The 12,451-nt window shown below is 45.8% G+C and overlaps 1 protein-coding gene and 1 long non-coding RNA gene across 3 annotated transcripts in view; one reads left to right on the top strand and one right to left on the bottom strand.

The window, feature by feature from the left end:
- The window catches only part of pcxb (pyruvate carboxylase b), a 359,237-nt gene that overhangs the window by 97,635 nt on the left and 249,151 nt on the right, over positions 1-12,451 (top strand).
- Positions 5,628-7,541, bottom strand: LOC141375168 (uncharacterized). Its single transcript, XR_015496417.1, has 3 exons — positions 6,910-7,541; positions 6,372-6,656; positions 5,628-6,144 (listed from the first exon to the last, which is right to left on the bottom strand). It is a non-coding gene; the product is annotated as an uncharacterized LOC141375168 (long non-coding RNA).

Here is a 12,451-nt window from a genome sequence, read left to right as displayed (position 1 = left end):
TCAGTTGATTTACTCTCATTACCTAAATTATAGTCATCATATTAATTATATTGTCATTTGGCTGGTTTTGGCTCAGTCAAACGTGGTATACCCAATATTCATGCGTGCATTAAGCACATTGTTAAGGAGCAAAATTACTTTTGTTGAACAGTTAATAACATCATCAAAGATAATACTAATGGTGACTGCATTTAAAAGACAAAACAAAATTATTAGTCAAAAACTTCTATTAATTCTTAATCACCACATGTCCCCTAAATTCCTACTTTTCTATCAACCATACAGAATTAAATTATTTAAGTGCACAAGCTTGTGTTTCTTCCCCCGGCTACATTGCATACACAACAATAGGAAGCTCATTGCAGAGCCTTTTATTAAGGATTTATCATTCAGTCTAATTAGCTGAACTAGAAAACATATGGATTAAACATGTTTAAAAACAGAGCAATATATTTCCAAAAGCCAGAGCAATATATTTTCTAAATAAAGAAATACAGAAGGGAGAACATTGATGCTGTTTCAGTCAGCATGAAGGTATACACAAGTTAATGCAGCCAGTCAGATCATTGAAAAGGATAGTAAATATTACTTGATACTGACATGATGATTATGATTTTGTATTACATACTTTATGGAAAGATACAGATTGACAAAGAGTGAGTGCAATGGTAGTTGTGTCTCGTACTTTGTTTTAACTTTAGTTCCCCTTCGGTTGGGGAACTTTAGTGCTCTACAGTGGATTTGATCTTTGGGAAAATCCACGTATGGGAGGATTCGGATCAGAAGCCGCTTGTCTGAAGAGTATTGAACGGGCCAATGAATGAAATGAATTGGCAGCGTAAGCTTGCACAGGTGTGCTGCATTGCCAATTATCCCAGCATATAAGCACACCTGGAGCAAGCAAACGCCATCCTTTTCGCTTCAGATCCTTTCTGAGTGAGTCGATGAGGAATCCTCTTGCTAATTCAGCACTTCAGAGCGAACGAGTGTATCCCGGTCCAGAGTGGGTTTTCGCGGCGGCAGACGGTCGAGCTGGGTTTCTCCCTTGCCTGCGGTTCTTTGGGTCCAGTCCTCCAGAGTGTTGCGTATTGTTGCTAAGCTTTCCTAAAAGAGCAACACAGTCGTGCAGCACATCCTTTTCAGGATGGTGCTCCGACTGTGCATTTCTGGATGCGGGGGTTTCCTGGCTTCGGATGATGGACACGATCACTGCATTGCAATGTTTGGGGGTCCAGCATGTTAATGCGGTGATCGGGGGTGGTTCATGTCGTCATTGCGATGTCATGACCGTTGCATAGCTAAGATCGCGGCTAACTTTCATAAGAGAGCGAGCCACCCCAGTTGCCTCCTGTTCTAAAAAAGCAGCGGGCGCTCGGCCAGATCTGAGGGTTCCAGTGGGAGATACTGTGAGCTCGCTCCTCACAGCGCTCCATCCAAGCTTCGGGCTGTGGGAGTGATCCGTCTAACCAGATGGTAGCACTCACGCTCGCTGACACCGGAGATCAGATGTCCTCCACGGCATCGGAGGGTGGGCTTTCACTGTCCGACGAAGATCCGGACGGACCCGTTCGTACCCTCTGGGCAGGTGAGCGCCGTCAAATTGGATCCTGAAGCGGACATGTTAGCCGTGCTTTCCCGGGCTGCTTCGGCCGTGGGGTTGGAGCTGTTTCATTCCCCAGCTCCGCGGCCGGACCGACTACATGGGTGCTACATAAAGGACCAGAAGGCGAAGACTTCGAAGCCTCTCGTCCCCTTCTTCCCGGAAGTGCACAGTAGGCTTACGCAGTCTTGGAGGGCACCTTTCTCTGCCCGTGCTGCGTGTCCCTCCGCCCTCACCGCCCTTGACGGTGGAGCAGCCAGGGGGTATGAGGCGATCCCGTCAGTGGAGCGCACTATCGCGGTCAACCTTTGTCTGTGTGGAGCCTCTACGTGGCAGGGTTTGCCCCGCCTCCCGTCCAAAGCCTGTAGGTTGTCTGCCTCCCTCGGAGCCAGAGCTTATAAGGCTGCGGGCCAGGCAGCTTCTGCTTTGCACGCGATGGCCACCTACCAGTGCTACCAAGTGCAGGTGCTGGCCGAGCTGCACGAGTGCGGGTGTAACCCAGGCTTACTACATGAGCTGCGCACCGCGACCGACTATGCTCTTCGGACTACTAAGTCCGCCGCGTGTGCGCTGGGGAGGGCAATGTCCACACTTGTGGTTCAGGAACGCCACCTCTGGCTAAACCTGGCCGATATGCGCAATGTTGACAAAGTTCGCTTTCTTGACTCGCCCATATCCCAGGCTGGCCTGTTCGGCGACACTGTCGGTGAATTCACCCAGGAATTCAAGGCGGTGAAAGAGCAGTGGGATGCGATGGGCAATGTCATCTATCAGCGCGGCTGTAAGCCCGTTCCGCCCGCCGAGCCATCCACCTCCACTACTCCTCGCCGAGGGCGCCCGCCAACGAGTGAACACCTCAAAAGCAGGCAGCCCCCCCTGCCCAGGGCGCCATTAAGTCCGTTAAACGGACCGCGAAGCGTCTCTGAAACAGGCCATCTGGAGAAGAGGAAACTTGCTCTTTCCCTGCTGGAGGGCGGGGCCCCGATTACAACGGTACTTTTCAGTGCCACCAAAACATCAATGAAAGAGCACTTTTCCCCTTCCCCGGATGTGACAGCACGAACTCTGCCAGTCCGGGACGCGCTGCCTTCCGGCTCGCAGATTCTACGTGCTTTGCCAGTGGCTCACGAGCGCTGGGGGGACGGTCTCTCTTCCCTCAGCCCTCCAGCCCCCTCTGCGGAGTCAGGGTGCGGAGCCAGAGCGAATCACTTTCCTCCAGCTCTTCTGCGGGACCCTCGTGCTTCCTGGATCAGCACACCCACTCCGCGCTGCCCCACCGCTGGTACATCAGCGATTGTAGCCATGACTCCATTAGCGAGGGCTCTGCCTGCCTGGTTAGCGTGGGCCAGCCCCTCGCGGTGGCTCATACGCACAATCAGACTCGGTTACGCGATTCAGTTCGTGAAACGGCCCCCCAAGTTCACAGGCGTGTATTGTATTTCAGTGTCAACCCCCTGTCCGCCCCTGTCTTGCGAGAGGAGATTGCTGCCCTCCTGACGAAGGGTGCAATCGAGTCAGTTCCTCCAGCTGAGATGGAGAGCGGGTTTTACAGCCCATACTTCATCGTACCCAAAAAGAGCGTTGGGTCACGACCAATCCTAGATCTGCCTTTTGAACCGCTGTCTGCAAAAGCTGCCATTCAGAATTCTCACGCAGAGGCGCATTCTCCAATGTGTTCGTCCTCGGGATTGGTTTGCAGCCATAGACCTGAAGAACGCTTATTTCCATCTCTCCATTCTACCACGCCACCGCCAATTTCTGCGGTTTGCGTACGAGGGTCGAGCGTGGCAGTACAAGGTCCTCCCTTTCGGGCTCTCTCTGTCTCCGCGGGTCTTCACCAAACTCGCGGAGGGTGCCTTAGCGCCCCTTCGGCTCGCGGGCATCCGCATACTCAATTATCTTGACGACTGGCTGATTTTAGCCCACTCGCAGGAGTAATTGATTATGCACAGGGACAAAGTGCTTCAGCATCTCAGCCTACTGGCCTCAGGTCAACCGAGAAAAGAGCAAACTCGCCCCCGTGCAGAGGATCTCTTTTCTCGGGATGGAGCTGGACTCGATCACCATGGTAGCACACCTCTCAGAGGAACGCGCTCGCCTGTTGCTGAACTGTCTGAGAGAGCTGGACAGCAAACTAGTGGTCCCACTGAAGTTCTTTCAGAGGCTCCTGAGGCATATGGCACCCGCAGCCACCGTCACGCCGCTCGGATTGCTCCATATGAGACCACTTCAGCACTGGCTTCACGATCGGGTCGCAAGACGCGCATGGCACGCAGGCACACACCGGGTCTCTGTTTCTGCACTGTGTCGCTGCGCCCTCAGTCCTTGCAATGACCCCTCATTCCTACAGGCAAGTGTGCCTCTAGGACAGTCGTCCAGCCATGTTGTTGTTTCAACGGATGCTTCCAACACGAGTTGGGGGGCCGTGTGTTGCGGGCATGCAGCTGCGGGCCTGTGGAAGGCGCCATTCACGTTCCAGGCACACTCAATCGTGCAGCCGATGCGCTCTCATGACAGCAGTTACACCCTGGAGAATGTAGACTCCACCCTGAGTCTGTTCAGCTGAAATAGGCTCGATTCGGGGAGGCCCAGATCGATCTCTTTGCCTCCCCCGAGAACGCTCATTGCCATTTGTTTTTTTTCCCTGACCGAGGGCTCTCTCACCACGGATGCACTGGCCCACAGCTGGCCTCGAGGCATGCGCAAGTATACGTTTCCCCCAGTGATCCTGCTCGCGCAGTTACTGTGCAAGGTCAGGGAGGACAAGAAACAGGTTCTGCTAGTTGCGCCCTGTAATAATGTTTGTTTTGTGGGAAGAAGAAGGCAGGGTCGGCGATATCAGGTAAGCACAAACTTTTATTTTGAATGATATGTGTGGGTATGTGCCTGTCGAGTCTGCAGGTGTACAGGCTCTCCTCTCTCCCGGCTTCTCCTTCTCCTCCCCTTATGAAGGTGTCTCTCCGGCCCAATCACTAGAAAATACAGGTGTTAATAATTATTTATGATTAAACCACTGACCAGCCGCCGGTGTCTCCGCTTGCTCTCCCCCCTTTCTGTGTGTTCGATCACGCCCTCCCCACCACACGCCCCTTTGGCCCAACCGGACCTGGATATCAGAGCTCTCACTCCTCGCCACAGCCCTGCCCTGGCGGATCCCTTTGAGAGAGGACCTACTCTCTCAAGGACAGGGCACCATCTGGCACCCTCACCCCGATCTTTGGAACCTCCACGTGTGGTCCTTAGACGCGAGGAAGACTTAAGTAACCTACCGACTGCGGTGGTTAATACCATCACTCAGGCTAGAGCCCCCTCCACGAGGCGCGCCTACACCCTGAAGTGGAGTCTATTCACGGAATAGACGTTCTCACGAATTCTCACGAGTTTGCGAGCAGATCCCTTTGAGCCACGCGATTCAGTATCTCTAAGATTTCTGTCCCTGAAGACAGCTCTGCTGGTCGCGTTGGCCTCCATCAAGAGGGTCGGGGACCTGGAGGCATTTTCTGTCAGTGACTCATGCCTGGCATTCGGGCCGGATTACTCTCACGACCCCGCCCGGGTTATGTGCCCAAGGTTCCTACCACCCCCTTCAGAGATCAGGTAGTGAACCTGCAAGCGCCAGAGGAGGCAGACCCAGCCCTTTCTTTACTTTGTCCAGTTCGCGCTCTGCGCATTTATGTGGACCGTACTCAGAATTTTAGATCATCTGAGCAGCTCTTTGTCTGTTATGGCGGTCGGCAGCAGGGAAGTGCCGTATCGAAACAAAGATTATCCCACTGGATTGTGGATGCCATTTCACTCGCTTATTCGAGTCGAGGTCAGCCGTGTCCCCCGGGGGTGCGTGCACACTCCACTCGGAGCGTTGCATCCTCTTGGGCGCATACACGCGGCGCCTCTCTAACAGACATCTGTAGAGCTGCGGGCTGGGCGATACCCAACACATTTGCAAGGTTTTACAATCTACGAGTAACCCTTTGATGATTGACGAAACAACTTGGTAGGGAGTTGAGACACGCTTCCTGCGCCATTCTCCCTAACACGAAGATACAAGCGCCTTTAAATCTGTCAGTAAAGTTCCCCGTCAGGTGAGCCCTGCAGATTCCTCCGTGGCCCCCAGCACTGACTCAGCGGAGGAGTCACTTGCTGGCCCACTACGTTGTAGGTCTGCCCGCTGGTCAGTCCGCGTTTTGGGTATAGGTGCCTGCTATGTGTGATCCCCACTAGGCGATCCCATATGCTTATTCCGCCACTGTTAAGTCCCCCCCTGGGTGGACCCGTGTCTTCCCTCTCTGCTAACCACTTTTTTGCTATGCACACTCCCCCTTATTAGGGCTTGTCCATATGTTAGTTCTGCCATCTATCCCCCCTTGGGTAACGGATGGCCTCCGCAGCGTCCTCCCTATCGGGATTGCACGCTTCCCAACGTACTGTCGTATTTTCCTAGAATTATCTAGATGCTCACAACTTCCCAAAAAATATATCTAAATCCGTAAGACTTCTGTTGAAGTAGGATAAATTAGGGCCAGGGACACGTTGGAGGACCACGCCTCCCATGATGTGGGTGTGTCACGCTTGCTTGACTTTCCCCTCATGGGGGGCATGGGTAAGGTGCAGTGATTATGGCACTTTCCATAGTTCTCCCATTCGTGGATTTTCCCAAAGATCAAATCCACTGTATAGCACTGAAGTTCCCCAACCGAAGGGGAACGTTCGAGGTTACAGAAGTAACCCTTCGTTCCCCGAGGAGGGGAAAAGAAATGCTATACTCCGTCGCCATAATGACTGTCCCTTAGCTGTTTGAAAGTCTCTTCAGCTTAAAAGGATGGCGTTTGCTCGCTCCAGGTGTGCTTATATGCTGGGATAATTGGCAGCACACCTGCACAAGCTTACGCTGACAATTCATTTCATTCATTGGCCCGTTCAATACTCTTCAGACAAGCGGCTTCTGATCCGAATCCTCCCATACGTGACTTTTCCCAAAGATCAAATCCACTGTATAGCACTTACGTTCCCCTCCTCGGGGAACGAAGGGTTACTTCTGTAACCTCGAACGTTTTTGCTTTTAGGTTTCTATTAAATAAATAGTTCACACAAATGTTGTAAAAAAGTAACTGCACCACCCCCTATAGTTAGACATGTTTTACAAAATTCCACATTAATGTTTCAAATGTCAATGAAAATGGGAAAATCTCAGCTTTGGTTTGACATATGGCATATATTCAGGCTACATCAGTGTTCAGATATGTTGCATTTTAATTATACACTTTTTTATTTAGAATTTTCACACATGATGAAAATCCTTTGAATTCAACTCATACAGCACATATTTTCTCTGTGCTTATATAGAAACTTTTTTTTTTCTTTTTTTACTAAACGTTTATGAAATGTTTTAGCTGTCTGATCTTGAATGGCAGTGGTTTTTCTGCTAAACTGTGTGAACAGCCCCTGTGATTCGAGCACCACCTGCATGAGACCATCATATGCACATTCATATACTCAAACACAAGCCGGCTTCCTCCATGCAATCAGAATAGATTGAATTCCTCTCTCAATCACATATCTTTGTGTTTTCTCTCCCTGCACACTCCCTCTCCCTCACCCCATCAGATGTTTTTTTTTTTTTTTTCTCTCTCTCAACAGGGATGAAACTCTACCTTAGAGCACATGTGAAAGGAAAACGACACCAGTTTACACAGGCACACTCTCAGAGTTGCGATATTAAAACAATGTGTGGGCGACACACTCAGAGACTCCCAGCTACTCCTTATAGCTTATGTTTTACTATGCACATACAGTTGGATTCAAGTCTAATATCATGTTTCAAAGGTTCAACTTAAAGAATTCAAAACAAAAACTAGATACAAATTAAAATCAAAGGCTCAATAAAAGGCTAATGCAGGAATACTATACATTTATAGATATTATTTCAATTTAACACAATTGGAACACAAAAAAAGGGATTATTGTCAGGGGTGGGTTAAATGGCAGGTTAACAGTTGTTTTTTTTATTGTTGTTTATACTTTATTGTTTAGCAGTAGCTGAAAAATTTACTTTGCTTTGCTTCACAAAATAATAAAAATTATTAACATAACACAGTCACATAATTACATAAGACCTACCCAGCACAAAGGTTTGTTTATATATTGCTTTAGTTTCTGTAACAGTTGCAATTGTAACTGTACATTCTTCTGAACAGCTAAATCATACAACATGTCTATTGATCTTAGCTTAGATACAGATTAGATTTTAGCTAAGGATAAAGATGTCTTTGCCTGCCATCCATTTAATCCTGTTTAACTTTACTTTATTAAAGGATTAGTTAAAAAATAAAGATCTTTAATTACTCACCCTTGGGTAATTTCAATCATTTTCAGAACAAAAATTAAGTTCATTCATTCATTTTTTTTCCGGCTTAGTCCCTTTACTGATCCAGGGGTCGCCACAGCGAAATTAACTACCAACTTATCCAGCACATGTTTTTATGCAGCAGATGCGCTTCTAGCTGCAACCCATCTCTGGGAAACATCCATACACACTCGTTTACACTAATACACTACGGACAATTTAGCCTACCCAATTCACCTGTACCGCATGTCTTTGGACTGTGGGGGCAACCGGAGCACTCGGAGGAAACCCACAAATTAAGTTATTTTACAATAATTCTGAGAGTTCTCTGACCCTCCATCATTCAACGTACATAAAAGAAAACAAAAACATTGTCAAAACATTACATGTAATTTTTGAGGTTCAGCTGTAATCATACGAAGCTTCAAGAATATATTTGTAGGGCAAAAAATTAAAAAATAAATCTTTTGACTTTGCTAAAACAAGACTTTGCTCACCAGTATTTTCAATCCATCATCAGGTTGTGAGGGTATGCTTTTTCTTGTTCTATGGGGAATATATTGTATTGCCATTGCCAGTCCAACACACAAGCATTGTATTACCTATGTTAAGCATGCTCCGGAACCTGATGTGACTAAAGGGTTCGTGCACAAGCTAGTAAAGCATGGGTTGTTGTTGTTGTGTTAATAAATCTTAACAACCATATTAAGAGGTGATACAGTCTGTTAGGTTGAGAGGGTTTCTGAATGAGTCAAAGAAGAGATTCCATTTTTCTAATACAGAAACATCGTTTAGCATGTCCTCCTTTTCTTTGTTTCATTTACATTTACATTTAGTCATTTAGCAGACGCTTTTATCCAAAGCGACTTACAAATGAGGACAAGGAAGCAATTTACACAACTAAGAGCAACAATGAATAAGTACTAAAGGCAAGTTTCAGGTCTGTAAAGTCTAAGAAGGGAAGTGTTAGTAGTTTTTTTTTTTTTTTTTGTACAATTAGTGTGATATTCAAAGAGGCAGTTGCAGATTAGGAAGTGAAGTGGAGACTAAATAGTTGAGTTTTTAGTCGTTTCTTGAAAATAGCGAGTGACTCTGCTGTTCTGATGCAGTTAGGGAGTTCATTCCACCAACCGGGCAGATTGAGCGTGAGCGTTCGCGAAAGTGATTTTTTCCCTCTTTGGGATGGAACCACGAGGCGACGTTCATTCACAGAACGCAAGTTTCTGGAGGGCACATAGATCTGCAGAAGTGAGTGCAGATAAGAAGGTGCTAGGCCAGAAGTCACTTTGTAGGCAAACATCAGAGTTTTGAATTTGATGCGAGCAGCAACTGGCAGCCAGTGCAAACGGACTAGCAGCGGAGTGACATGTGCTCGTTTAGGTTCATTGAAGACAACTCGTGCTGCTGCATTCTGGAGCAGTTGAAGAGGCTTGATAGAGTTAGCTGGAAGCCCAGCTAGTAGAGAGTTGCAGTAATCCAGTTTGGAGAGAACAAGAGCTTGAACAAGGAGTTGAGCTGCATGTTCAGATAAGAAGGGTCGGATCTTTCTGATGTTATAGAGTGCAAATCTGCACGATCGAGCAGTTCTAGAAATGTGATCAGAGAAGTTTAGTTGGTCATCAATCGTTACTCCAAGGCTTTTCACCATTTTGGATGCAGTAATGGTTGCCCCATCCATCTGGATTGAAAAGTTATGGTGTAGAGTCGGGTTGGCAGAAACTACAAGCATTTCCGTTTTTGCGAGGTTCAGCTGAAGATGATGATCTTTCATCCAGTGTGAAATATCCAACAGGCAGGCTGAGATACGAGCTGGAACCGAGGGATCATCAGGATGAAAAGAGAGGTATAGCTGGGTGTCATCAGCATAGCAGTGGTAGGAGAATCCATGTCTCTGGATGACTGGTCCTAGAGATGATGTGTAGATGGAGAAGAGAAGTGGCCCAAGAACAGAGCCTTGAGGTACCCCAGTGTTTAGATGCTGTAGGTTGGACACCTCTCCCCTCCAAGACACCCTGAATGACCTGTCAGAGAGGTAAGATCTGAACCATTGTATAACAGTGCCCGCAACGCCCAGTGACTCAAGCGTAGATAGCAGGATCTGGTGGTTGACAGTGTCAAAAGCAGCTGACAAGTCCAGCAAAATGAGGACTGATGATTTAGAGTCTGCTTTAGCCAGTCTGAGATCCTCCACGACCGAGAGCAGGGCAGTCTCAGTTGAGTGGCCTTTCTTAAAGCCGGATTGCTTGTTGTCCATGAGATTGTTTTGAGTAAGAAAGTCCAGGACTTGATTGAACACTACTTTCTCCAGAATCTTGGCCATGAATGGAAGCAGGGATACTGGTCTGTAGTTTTCAAGTAGCGTATGGTCCAGGTTGGGTTTCTTTAGCAGTGGGGTTACCCTAGCCTGCTTAAATGTAGTGGGGAATAAACCAGAGTCAAGAGATGTGTTAATTATGTGAGTCAGTGTTGGTATGACTGCAGGAGAGATGGCTTGCAAGAGATGAGAGGGAATGGGATCGAGTGGACAGGTGGTTGCATGGCTAGATAGCACAAGTTTGGACACCTCAGACTCAGAGAGCTGAGAAAAAGAGGTGAGTGTGTGTGGTGTTGGTGTTGTATCTTGCGTGTTTGTTGTAGGTGCAGCAAATTGAGCACTGATTTTTGCAGTTTTGGTGCAGAAGAACGTAGCAAAGTCATCAGTAGTAAGTGTGGAGGATGCGGGTGGAGGAGGAGGATAGAGGAGGGAGGAAAATGTTTTAAAAAGTAGGCGAGGATTAGTGGCATTGTTGATTTTCAGACGGTAATACGTCTGCTTTGCAGAAGTAACCTCAGCTGAGAAAGAGGACAGAAGAGTTTGGTATGTTAAGAGATGTGCAGGATTTTTAGTTCTCCGCCAAATTCTCTCTGCAGCCCGAAGTTTTGAGCGATGCTCACGGAGAGCATCCGAGAGCCAGGGTGCAGGAGGACTGGCACGGGCTGGCCTGGATGCAAGAGGACATCAAATCTCAAATCTGGATTTTCTCGTCCACTGGCTTCTGATTTCTAACCTGCTGTCTGTATTTTGTATTTTTACATTAATATTTGATCCACAGCACTACATGTTGTCTTAAAAAAATACTTGTCATGTTGCACTTTAAAAATACTGGGTTGTTGTAACATAAATATAAGGTCAAGTATTGACACACCCAATCTTGGTTATTGTTATTTTAATATTTTTTATTAATAAATGTAATTACTACTTTTCAAGCCAATAGTTGGATTTATCCATGTTCGACCCAACACTGTGTTATTACGACCCATATTTTTGGACTTTATGCATCTTTAATGCTACTGTAACACAGATCAAATATGTGTGGGGTATGGATTGGGCAGTTAATATATTGTTGCAAGCTTAGTAGAGGATTTGTCAGTGAAAAAGGGTTATTCCCTGCATGCAAACACAGGTCGATCTGATGCTTTTGTCAGGTTCCTGTTAAAGCATTAGAAAATAATACACACATTACTACAGATGGGTTTATATGCAGGTGTTTTTAAGTGCCCCTATTCATTGTTTCGCTTCCATATCTGATCTTTATATATATATATATATATATATATATATATATATATATATATATATATATATATATATATATATATATATATATATATATATATTAGTAACACATCAGCAAAATGTTAGCCTATCGTTTTGTTGGCCAATATATAAATCAAACAAACAAGACATCTTTAATTGCACAATTTACAGTGTGCTCATAAATAAAAGCTTGTTCTAGTCCCTGAACATTAATCTCTTAATTCTTCATTTAAATGTATATTAAAAGAGAATAAACATCAGGACATTGCAGATGTCTAAATTAAAATGATAAGAACAAAGGGGGAAAAAGTATTTAAAGCCATTTCTTTAAATAAGGATGGTTTTGGTATGGATCAAATTACGAGGAAAATCTTTCATAGAAACATGTTCAGCATAGCATAACAGTTAAACCTCATTGTACATTTCATATAGGCTCATTTCCATCTCTTATTCCATCATCGTGTAATTAGTTTACAGAGTTTGAAAATAATACTCTAATTGCAATATATTATTTCAAATAATAATATATTACCAAATGCAAGCATAGTTAGATTTTGTTTGTGATTTTAACCCTTAAAACGGGCAGGAAGAGGATTGTCATTCAATGCACCTGATACAGTTGGATGTTTTAAAGTAATTCCAATCCAAATGCTACTTCTAATTTCATTTTTACACCTCATGCTTATCATTCAGCATGCTGAATATACCACCAAAGGCTTAAAGTGCAAACACAAAGATGCTCATATTAGCATTCAAGCAGTACCTATAGATCAAAGAGATCTCACTCTGATAGAGGGCGAAAAAACACAGGGTGAGTGCTTGTTTGATCATCTGATAAACATTTAGCTTCCTACCGAGAAGCTTCCTGAGAAGAAAAATTAATGACTGCATTATAATTAATCCCCTCATCAATTCAATACTAGCACTTGAT

The sequence above is a fragment of the Danio rerio genome, chromosome 7 (assembly GCF_052040795.2).
Source record: "Danio rerio strain M-AB ecotype USA chromosome 7, GRCz13ab, whole genome shotgun sequence".
Lineage (NCBI taxonomy): Eukaryota > Metazoa > Chordata > Actinopteri > Cypriniformes > Danionidae > Danio > Danio rerio.
This window is presented reverse-complemented; position numbering and strand designations above follow the sequence as displayed.